Source organism: Loxodonta africana, unplaced genomic scaffold (genome assembly GCF_030014295.1).
Source record: "Loxodonta africana isolate mLoxAfr1 unplaced genomic scaffold, mLoxAfr1.hap2 scaffold_470, whole genome shotgun sequence".
Lineage (NCBI taxonomy): Eukaryota > Metazoa > Chordata > Mammalia > Proboscidea > Elephantidae > Loxodonta > Loxodonta africana.
Genome location: NW_026975186.1, coordinates 58,791 through 69,530, shown reverse-complemented (window position 1 = coordinate 69,530; position 10,740 = coordinate 58,791). Strand labels below are relative to the sequence as shown.

Genomic DNA, 10,740 nt, shown 5'->3' with positions numbered 1-10,740 from the left:
GCCAAGGATCATATATCCAGCAAAACTCTCTCTGAAATATGAAGGTGAAATTAAGACATTTACAGATAAACACAAGCTTAGAGAATTTGTAAAAACCAAACCAAAGCTACAAGAAATACTAAAGGGGGAAATTGTTTGATAAGAAAAACAATAATATCAGACACCAGCACAACACAAGGTCACAGAACAGAGCATCCTGATATCAACCCAAATAGGGAAATCACAAAAACAAATTAATATTAATTTTAAAAAGAAAAAAACACTCAAAACAGGGAATCATTGAAGTCAATATGTAAAAGATCATAATAATCTAAAAGAGGGACTAAATACAGGTGGCATAGAACTGCCATATGGTGAGGGATACAAGGCGATATAGGACAATACGAGTTAGGTTTTTACTTAGAAAAATAGGGGTAAATAGTAAGGTAACCACAAAGAGGTATAACAACTCCACAACTCAAAATAAAAACCAAGAAAAACATAACGACTCAGCAAACATAAAGTCAGATACTATGAAAAAGAGGAACACACAATTTACGAAGAAAAATGTCTCAGCACAAAAAAGTAAGTGGAAAAATGAAATTGTGAACAACACACATAAAAAGGCATCAAAATGACAGCGCTAAACACATGCTTATCTATAATTACGCTGAATGTAAATGGACTAAATGCACCAATAAAGAGACAGAGAGTCACGGACTGGATAAAGAAACACGATCCGTCTATATGCTGCCTACAAGAGACACACTTTAGACTTAGAGACACAAACAAACTAAAACTCAAAGGATGGAAAAAATCATATCAAGCAAACAATAAGCAAAAAAGAGCAGGAGTAGCGATATTAATTTCTGACAAAATAGACTTTAACGTTAAATCCACCACAAAGGATAAAGAAGGACACTACATAATGATAAAAGGAAAAATTGCCCAGGAAGATAAAACCATATTAAATATTTATACACCCAATGACAGGGCTGCAAGATACATAAAACAAACTTTTTCAGAACTGAAAAGTGAGATAGACACCTCCACAATTATACTAGGAGACTTTGACACACCACTTTTGGAGAAGGACAGGACATCCAGTTAGAAGCTCAATAAAGACACGGAAGACCTAATTACAACAATCAACCAACTTGACCTCATTGACTTATACAGAACACTCCACCCAACTGCTGCAAAGTATACTTTTTTTTCTAGTGCACATGGAACATTCTCTAGAATAGACCACATATTAGGTTTTAAAACAAACATTTGCAGAATCCAAAACATTCAAATATTACAAAGCATCTTTTCAGACCACAAGGCCATAAAAGTGGAAATCAATAACGCAAAAATTATGGAAAAGAAATCAAATACTTGGAAACTGAACAATAACCTGCTCAAAAAAGACTGGGTTATAGAAGACATTAAGGAGGGAATAAAGAAATTCATAGAATGCAACGAGAATGAAAATACTTCCTATCAAAACCTCTGGGACACAGCAAAACCAGTGCTCAGAGGTCAATTTGTAATGATAAATGCACACATACTAAAAGAAGAAAGAGCCAAAATCAGAGAACTGTCCCTACAATTTGAACAAATAGAAAGTGAGCAACAAAAGAATCCATCGGGCACCAGAAGAAAACAAATAATAAAAATTAGAGCTGAACTAAATGAATTAGAGAACAGAAAAACAATTGAAAGAATTAACAAAGCCAAAACTGGTTCTTTGAAAAAATTAACAAAATTGATAAATCATTGGCCAGACTGACTAAAGAAATACAGGAAAGGAAACAAATAACCCAAATAAGAAACGAGATGGGTCACATCACAACAGACCCAACTGAAATTAAAAGAATCATGTCAGATTATTGCGAAAAAGTACACTCTAACAAGTTTGCAAACCCAGAATAAATGGATGAATTCTTAGAAAAAACTACCTACCTAAACTAACACAATCAGAAGAACAACTAAATAGACCCATACCAAAAATGAGATTGAAACAGTAATCAAAAAACTCCCAACAAAAAAAAAACCCTGGCCCGGATGGCTTCACTGCAGAGTTCTACCAAACTTTCAGAGAAGAGTTAACACCACTACTACTAAAGGTATTTCAAAGCATAGAAAATGATGGAATATTGCCTAGCTCATTCTATGAAGCCACTATATCCCTGATTCCAAAGCCAGGTAAAGACATCACAAAAAAAGAAAATTACAGACCTATATCCCTCATGAACATAGATGCAAAAATCCTCGACAAAATTCTAGCCAATAGAATTCAACAACATATCAAAAAAATAATCCACCACGACCAAGTGGGATTTATACCAGGTATGCAAGGCTGGTTTAATATTCGAAAAGCCATTAATGTAATCCACCACACAAATAAAACAAAAGACAAAAACCACATGGTCTTATCAATTGATGCAGAAAAAGCATTTGACAAAGTCCAACACCCTTTTATGATAAAAACTCTCAGCAAAATAGGAATTGAAGGAAAATTCCTCAACATAATAAAGGGCATCTTTTTATACAAAGCCAACAGCCAACATCACTCTAAATGGAGAGAGCCTGAAAGCATTTCCCTTGAGAACGGGAACCAGACAACGATGCCCTTTATCACCACTCTTATTCAACATCGTGCTGGAAGTCCTAGCCAGGGCAATTAGGCTAGACAAAGAAATAAAGGGTATCCGGATTGGCAAGGAGGAAGTAAAGTTATCACTATTTGCAGATGACATGATTTTATACACAGAAAACCCTAAGGAATCCTCCAGAAAACTACTGAAACTCGTAGAAGAGTTTGGGAGAATCTCAGGTTATAAGATAAACATACAAAAATCACTTGGATTCCTCTACATCAACAAAAAGAACACCGAAGAGGAAATCACCAAATCAATACCATTCACAGTAGCCCCGAAGAAGATAAAATACTTAGGAATAAACCTTACCAAAGATGTAAAAGACCTATATAAAGAAAACTACAAGTACTACTACAAGAAACTGAAATGGACCTAGTTAAGTGGAAAAACATACCTTGCTCATGGATAGTTAACATAGTAAAAATGTCTATTTTACCAAAACCCATCTATACATACAATGCACTTCCAATCCAAATTCCAATGACATTTTTTAATGTGATGGAGAAACAAATCACCAACTTCATATGGAAGGGAAAGAAGCCTCAGACAAGCAAAGCATTACTGAAAAAGAAGAAGAAAGTGGGAGGCCTCATTCTACCTGATTTTAGAACCTATTATACAGCCACAGTAGTCAAAACAGCCTGGTATTGGTACAACAACAGGCACATAAACCAATGAAACAGAACTGAGAACCCAGGTATAAATCCATCCACATATGAGCAGCTGATATTTGACAAAGGGCCAGTGTCAGTTAATTGGGGAAAAGATAGTCTTTTTAACAAATGGTGCTGGCATAACTGGATATCCATTTGCAAAAAAATGAAACAGGACCCATACCTCACACCATGCACAAAAACTAACTCCAAGTGGATCAAAGACCTAAACTAAAGACTAAAACAATAAAGATCATGGAAGAAAAAATAGGGACAACTTTAGGAGCCCTAATACAAGGCATAAACAGAATACAAAACATTACCAAAAATGACGAAGAGAAACCAGATAACTGGGAGCTCCTAAAAATCAAACACCTATGCTCATCTGAAGAGTTCACCAAAAGATTAAAAAGACCACCTACAGATTGGGAAAGAATTTTCAGCTACGACATCTCCGACCAGTGCCTGATCTCTAAAATCTGTATGATTCTGTTAAAACTCAACCACAAAAACACAAACAACCCAATCAAGAAGTGGGCAAAGGATATGAACACACACTTCACTAAAGAAGATATGCAGGCAGCTAACCGATACATGAGAAAATGCTCTCGCTCATTAGCCATTAGAGAAATGCAAATTCAAACTATGATGCGATTCTATCTCACTCCAACAAGGCTGGCATTAATCCAAAAAACACAAAATAATAAATGTTGGAGAGGCTGCAGAGAGATTGGAACTCTTATACACTGCTGGTGGGAATGTAAAATGGTACAACCACTTTGGAAATCTATCTAACGTTTTCTTAAACAGTTAGAAATAGAACTACCATACAACCCAGAAATCCCGCTCCTCGAAATATACCCTAGAGAACTAAGAGCCTTCACACAAACAGATATATGCACACCCATGTTTATTGCAGCTCTGTTTACAATAGCAAAAAGCTGGAAGCAACCACGGTGTCCCATTAACGGATGAATGGTTAAATAAATTGTGGTATATTCACACAATGGAATACTACACATTAATAAAGAACCATGACGAATCTGTGAAACATTTCATAACGTGGGGGAACCTGGAAGGCATTATGCTGAGCGAAATGAGTCAGAGGCAAAAGGACAAATATTGTATAAGACCACTATTATAAGATCTTGAGAAATAGTATAAACTGAGAAGAACACATACTCTTGTGGTTACAAGGTGAGGAGGGAGGGAGGGTGGGAGAGGGTTATTTACTGATTAGTTAGCAGATAAGAACTACTTTAGGTGAAGGGAAGGACAATACTCAATACACGGAAGGTCAGCTCAACTGGACTGGACCCAAAACAAAGAAGTTTCTGAGATAAACTGATTGCTTCAAACATCAGTGGAGCATGGCGGGGGTCTGGGGACTATGGCTTAAGGGGACTTCTAAGACAATTGGCAAAATAATTCTATTATGAAAACATTCAGCATCCCACTTTGAAATGTGGCGTCTGGGGTCTTAAGTGCTAACAAGTGGCCATCTAAGATGCATCAATTGGTCTCAACCCATCAGAATCAAACGAGAATGAAGAACACCAAGGTCACAAGATAACCATGAGCCCAAGAGACAGAAAGGGCCACATGAACCAGAGACTTACATCATCCTGAGACCAGATGAACTAGATGGTGCCCGGCCACAACCGATGACTGCCCTGACAGGGAGCACAACAGAGAACCCCTGAGGGAGCAGGAGATCAGTGGGATGCAGACCCCAAATTCTCATAAAAAGACCAGACTTAATGGTCTGATTAAGACTAGAGGAATCCCAGCTGTCATGGTCCCCAAACCTTCTGTTGGCCCAGAATAGGAACCATTCCCGAAGACAACTTATCAGACATGGAAGGGACTGGACAATGGGTAGGAGAGAGATGGTGATGAAGAGTGAGCTACTTGTATCAGATGGACACTTGAGACTGTGTTGGCATCTCCTGTCTGGAGGGGAGATAGGAGGGTAGAGAGGGTTAGAAACTGGCAAAATTGTCAGAAAGGAGAGACTGGGAGGGCTGACTCATTAGGCGGAGAGCAAGTGGGAGTATGGAGTAAGGTGTATATAAGCTTATATGTGACAGACTGACTTGATTTGTAAACGTTCACGTAAAGCTCAATAAAAATTATTAAAAAAAACATAGCAGCCATTTTGAGGATGGCGCAGGGACAGGCAGTGTCTCATTCTGCTGTACACAGAGTCACTATGAGTCAGAATGGACTAAACAGCACCAAACAACAACAACAAAGATGGTAGTGTGGATACATATCCTGTTATGTAATCTTCAAAGAGTATTACAATCAGACAGCTAGAAAACTTATCTAAGGGAAAATAAGAGGCCAAAGTTCATACCAGCAGGAGCCTGCATTAATATCATAGCAAGAAACAGGTCATGGTTATTGCAGCCAGGAAATTAGCATCTATATCCAACTGAAGAAGAACTCAAGATATGTATACTTGGAAACTAAATCCACATCCCAATAGGAACCCTGGTGGCACAGCGTTTAAGAGTTACAGCTGCTAACCAAAAGGTCAGCAGTTCAAATCCACCAAACGCTCCTTTGAAAACCATGTGGCAGTTCTACTCCTTCCTATAGAGTTGCTGTGCATCAGAAACCACTTGATGGCAATAGTAATGGGCAGCAGTAAATACGGCATATTTATTACAGTCAAGAGGTTAGCATGCATACCCAAAGAAAAACACGATGGGTTAAAACAAGCTCTAAGACTAAATATTTACCTAGAATATAGTAATAATATTGAAGTCAAGGTCATTACAGCCATAAAGTTAGCACTTATAGCCAAAGAAATAAGAGGTCAGAATTAATAAAACCTGGAATTCATCCAAATCCTAACATAAAGTGAGGGGCACAATGTTACAACCTCCATATACAAGGAGAAAGGAGGTTAGGGTTCAAAGAATCATGAGCCCAAAATCATATTTTAATAAGAGATACATTATGCTTCTTAAAGCCAGGAAGCTACATTCACATACTACTTAAGAGAAGATCAGGGTTCATAAAGCCCTGGTCTGACTCAAATTGTGCTAAGAATTGTGTTATGTTTCCTACAAGCAGGTAAGTAGCAACCACGTTCATGGACAAAAACAGATTAGGGTTCATAAAGCTAACAGCCTACATCCATATTTTAGTGAAAATGGCCCATGGTTCTCATGGCCAGGGAGCTAGAATCCATATCCTATGAAACGTAAAGACAGAGTTTAAAGAATGCAAATCCGAGTAAAAATCTGAAACTGGATCTGAGTATTAAACAGGCCGTGGTTGTTAGAGTCAAGAAACTCCTATGTTGGGAGACTGAAGGTCAGGGTTCATTGAGCCAGAAAAATGCATCCATAAAACATAGCCAAGGGAAAAGGGGGCCACAGTAAGTACAGCCAGATAGGTAGTATTCATATTCATGATTAAAGATGGTCAGAGTTCATATGAAAGGAAATTTGCCTTAATAACCTACTTAAAAAAAGATACATGGCTTGTGAGGCCTGGAAATTAGCATCTATACCCAGAGAAACATGAAGGCAGGATTCATAAAGAAGAGCTTTAACGTATGTACTAGTGAGAAAAGGGTCATTTAAACAAAGCTAGAAAGGGAATATCCATAACCTTAAAACAATATCTATGTCTTTACTAAGATATTGACATAATAGTAAAGATTATGTCATGGTTGTTACAAAAAAGAAGTTAGCAACCATATCCAAAGGAAAAAGAATAACAAAAAAGATCAGGTTTCACAGAGCCAGGAGCTTGACCCATATTCTGGTAATGAAATAGTCAAAGGCAGCACGGTTGGAAAGCTAGCATCCTATTCAAGCAGACAAGAGGCCAGGGTTCACAGAGCTTGTTCCATGCACATATTTTTTTAATAAGGAATATGACGTGAGTGTTACAGCCAGAATCTGCTAATAGAGAAGTTCATGATTCACAGAGCCAAGAGACTAAATCAACACCCTATGAAGTAATGGGGCATGGTTGTTACAGAACCATGCCCCATACTGGCATCTATATTAAAGAGAGGGAAGGAAAGGGTTCTTTTATCAAAGTTGATGTCAATATCCTGTTGAGAATTAGGCCTTGGATTTCAGCCAGGAATCCAGCACCAGTATGTAAAAACAAACAGTTGTATGTAAGGGATAAGGAAATCATGCTACATCTTAGTAAGAATTAGGAATGGTGCTTTCAGCCAGGACGTCAACATTTATATTCAATGGAGAGGAAGTCATTGTACGTGGAGCAAGTACTGACCATTGTACATGGAGCAAGTACTGACCAGTACATCTGGCTCATAGCAACCCCAGATATTGCAGAGTAGTAATGTACTCCACAGGTTTTTTTGTTTTCTAAGTTTATGCCCTTTGGGAAGTAGATAGCCAGAACTTTCACTTGAGGGGCCTCTATGTGGACTCAAACTGTCAATCGTTCTGTTAGCAGTCATATGTTTAATGGTTTGGGCCACCCAGAAGATAGTGTCATAATTTAAGGAGTGAGCATGTTAAAATTAACAGATCTAATGGCTGGTGGAGCCACTGTGGAAAAGGGTCTGAGCATTTCCCAAAGCAACGATTGTTCTACCACCACACCAGCAGACAAGTGCAGCTCAGGGCTTTTACTGAGAGCTGGAGCTCTCTTTTTGCACAAGTCCACCTACAAAAGTGTAATAGGAGCCTAATTTGTAAGAGCCAGAAGTTGCATACTAAGCTTACCCTGCTTGAACCACACCAGAGGCCGTTTGTTAGTGCAAAAAGGTGGTGGACGGCAGGAGTTCTACACTGGACACCCCGGGGGGATCCCCAGAGAAGCAGAATGACTGCCCAGAAGGTGGTGCCCAGGAAGGGTAAAACGTCCACCTACGTTACATACCGTAGGGTTCCTTTGCTTCGATTCTCCAAAGGGCAATGCTGGATAAATGCAGAGGAGCTGTGTGGTGGCCAGGCCTCAGCTCAGGAGCACTGGGTGTGCAGATGGAAGTGTGAAGGGTGGACTGCTTGGGGATACCATCATGGCCAGTACCTTGTGGGTATGGATTCCCACACCCCGGTTGTAACACTGTGTTAGAAGGGGTCTCCAGACTTTACCCTGGGACAAAGACAGTGATCAGGTCATGGGATGTGTTCTTGTCATTTCTCAGGAGGGCTGGGGTACTCACAATGGGATTGGGAAGAGAGAGACAAAACGAAAACAAAAACGAAAGCACCGTGGAACTAAGATGAGTATGTTTTCCTGAGTATTCTCGCCTACACTGCCTGGAAATCCTGGGTGTGGATCCACCACCGACTGGGCCACGGCCCTGGAAGTGGCCTGGTTCTTCCAGTGGACAGACTTTCTCCCAGTGCCTGGAGCACAGGTGGTGGCTGAGGCGGAAACAGCCTACAACCATCCAGACCAACAGCATCAGTGTCAGCACCGCTGCCCTCCACCAAGGGGAGCCAAGCCAGGCACAGGGGGAGGGCCATGGGTTCAGAGGTCACACCGTGGGCCTAAGGATTGGCAGAACGCTTTCAGGGCCCCGGACGCTGCCCCCTTTCTCCTCCCCGTCCAGGCCCAGGCCAGTCCAGCGGCATTAAACAGCCCCCGTCTGCCCGCCCGGCCGCCCCACAACCGCCAGCCAGCCAGCCTGCCTGCCTTCTCTCCGTCTCTGGCAGCAGCCCCTCAGCCCTCGGTCCAGAGCTCTTTCGGGACCCGCCCTGAGGGAAGGCAGGAGCTAGGCCACCTTCACCCAGCCACCATGGTCCACGTGAGGGCGTCCGAAGTCCGGCAGCTGCGGCACAACAAGTTCGTGGTCGTCATGGGGGACTCGGTGCAGAGGGCCGTGTACAAGGACCTGGTGCTCCTGCTGCAGAAGGACTGCCTGCTCTCAAGCAGTCAGCTAAAGGCCAAGGGCGAGATGAGCTTCGAGCAGGACAGGCTGCTGCACGGCGGCAGGTGGGGCCGTATGCACAACGGGACCCACTACCGCGAAGTCCGCGAGTTCTGCTCCACACACCACCTTGTGCGCTTCTACTTCCTCACGCGCGCCTACTCCCGGTACGTGGAGAAAGTCCTGCTGGAGCTGCTGAGGGGCGAGCACGGCCCAGACGTGGTCATCATGAACTCCTGCCTCTGTGACCTGTCCAGGTATGGCCAGGATTCCATGTGGAGCTACAGGAGGAACCTGGAGACCCTGTTCTGGTGCCTTCGCTAGGTCCTGCCCGAGTCCTCTCTCGTGGTGTGGGACACTGCCATGCCAGTGGCTGAGACGGTCTCGGGGGGTTTCCTCCCGCCTGAGGGCATGCCCCCGACCTCGTGCCTGCGGGATGATGTGGTGGAGGCCAACTTCTACAGCGCCGCTGAGGCCAGCAGGCTCCGCTTCAACGTGCTGGACTTGAATTTCCACTTCCGGCACTCCGGCAGCACAGGCAGGCAGATGGCGTGCACTGGAACCAACACGCTCATCGAAGGCTCTCGCAGCTGCTGCTGGCCCACCTGGGCGACATCTCGGGCGTGGACCTGCCCTGCGACAACCCGGTGGGCAGGTGGATCTGGGAAGGCCCTGGGAGCCGTCTCAGAGGGCCCGCGGACGACAGACTGCTCCAGCACCACTGAGGTGAATCCAGTGAGGTAGGCCCCGCCTCGACGCCCGCCTAGACCCGCGTGCCCTATCGCTTAGTCGCGGAGACCCCCTATTTCCCTGCCCCAGGTTCCCAGGTGCTTCCGGCGGCACCGCCATGGCTCCAGTTTGCCCTGGAACCAATCCCTGCAGCGCCAGTCATGCTCTGGCGACCCCTCTGCACTGCACACTAGGTATGGCGAGGAAGCAAACCTGACAGCTGGCCGGCTGCCCCGCAACGCCGGAATACATACGGCCTCTGATTAGCACCAGCGCCGCGTGGTTCACCGGGCTTCTCCGCCTTACCCTCCAGGTACCCCCCGCAGAGCCACAGAGGTGCAGGGGGACGGACCGCAGCCACCAGTATGACCAGTGCCAAGACTTCGGTAACCACCCCCCCAGGTAGGTCGTCCTCTCCCCTTTGAACCCTTGCCTGGGGGATGGCCTAGGCATGCAGGTCTGGAACACCTCCAGCCACCCCTCCACCCCTCTCAGCAAGGACAAGCCTTACTCGCTGCGAGTTGGGGAAAGGAACAGATACCAGACGTGCACACTCACGGTTGTCTCCTCCTTGCCTTGATGCACAAACTAACTGCGAATTAAAAAAGTGCGTTCAGAAACACAGTGTCTGTCTCTGCGAAGGCCTTGTGGGGCTGCGCCCTGGCAGTGTGTCCATAATGGATCAGTGTAGCCTGTCACTCCCATTATGTTCTGGGTGCCTTTCGGGGCAAGGAGCAGGGCGCCCAGACGCCTCCTCGGGGGCTTCTGCTGCTTTCAGGGCCAAAGAGGCAATCAGGCGAAATCCATTCCTTCCAATTACCTGTAGTTTCTGTAGAAGAGTTATTTGTTCAGAAAA

The 10,740-nt window shown here is 43.8% G+C and overlaps 1 pseudogene; it reads left to right on the top strand.

Annotated features, from left to right (window-relative positions):
- The first annotated feature begins 4,491 nt into the window (after nucleotides 1-4,491).
- On the top strand, nucleotides 4,492-10,415 carry LOC135229713 (PC-esterase domain-containing protein 1B-like; annotated as a pseudogene).
- Nucleotides 10,416-10,740: the final 325 nt, after the last annotated feature.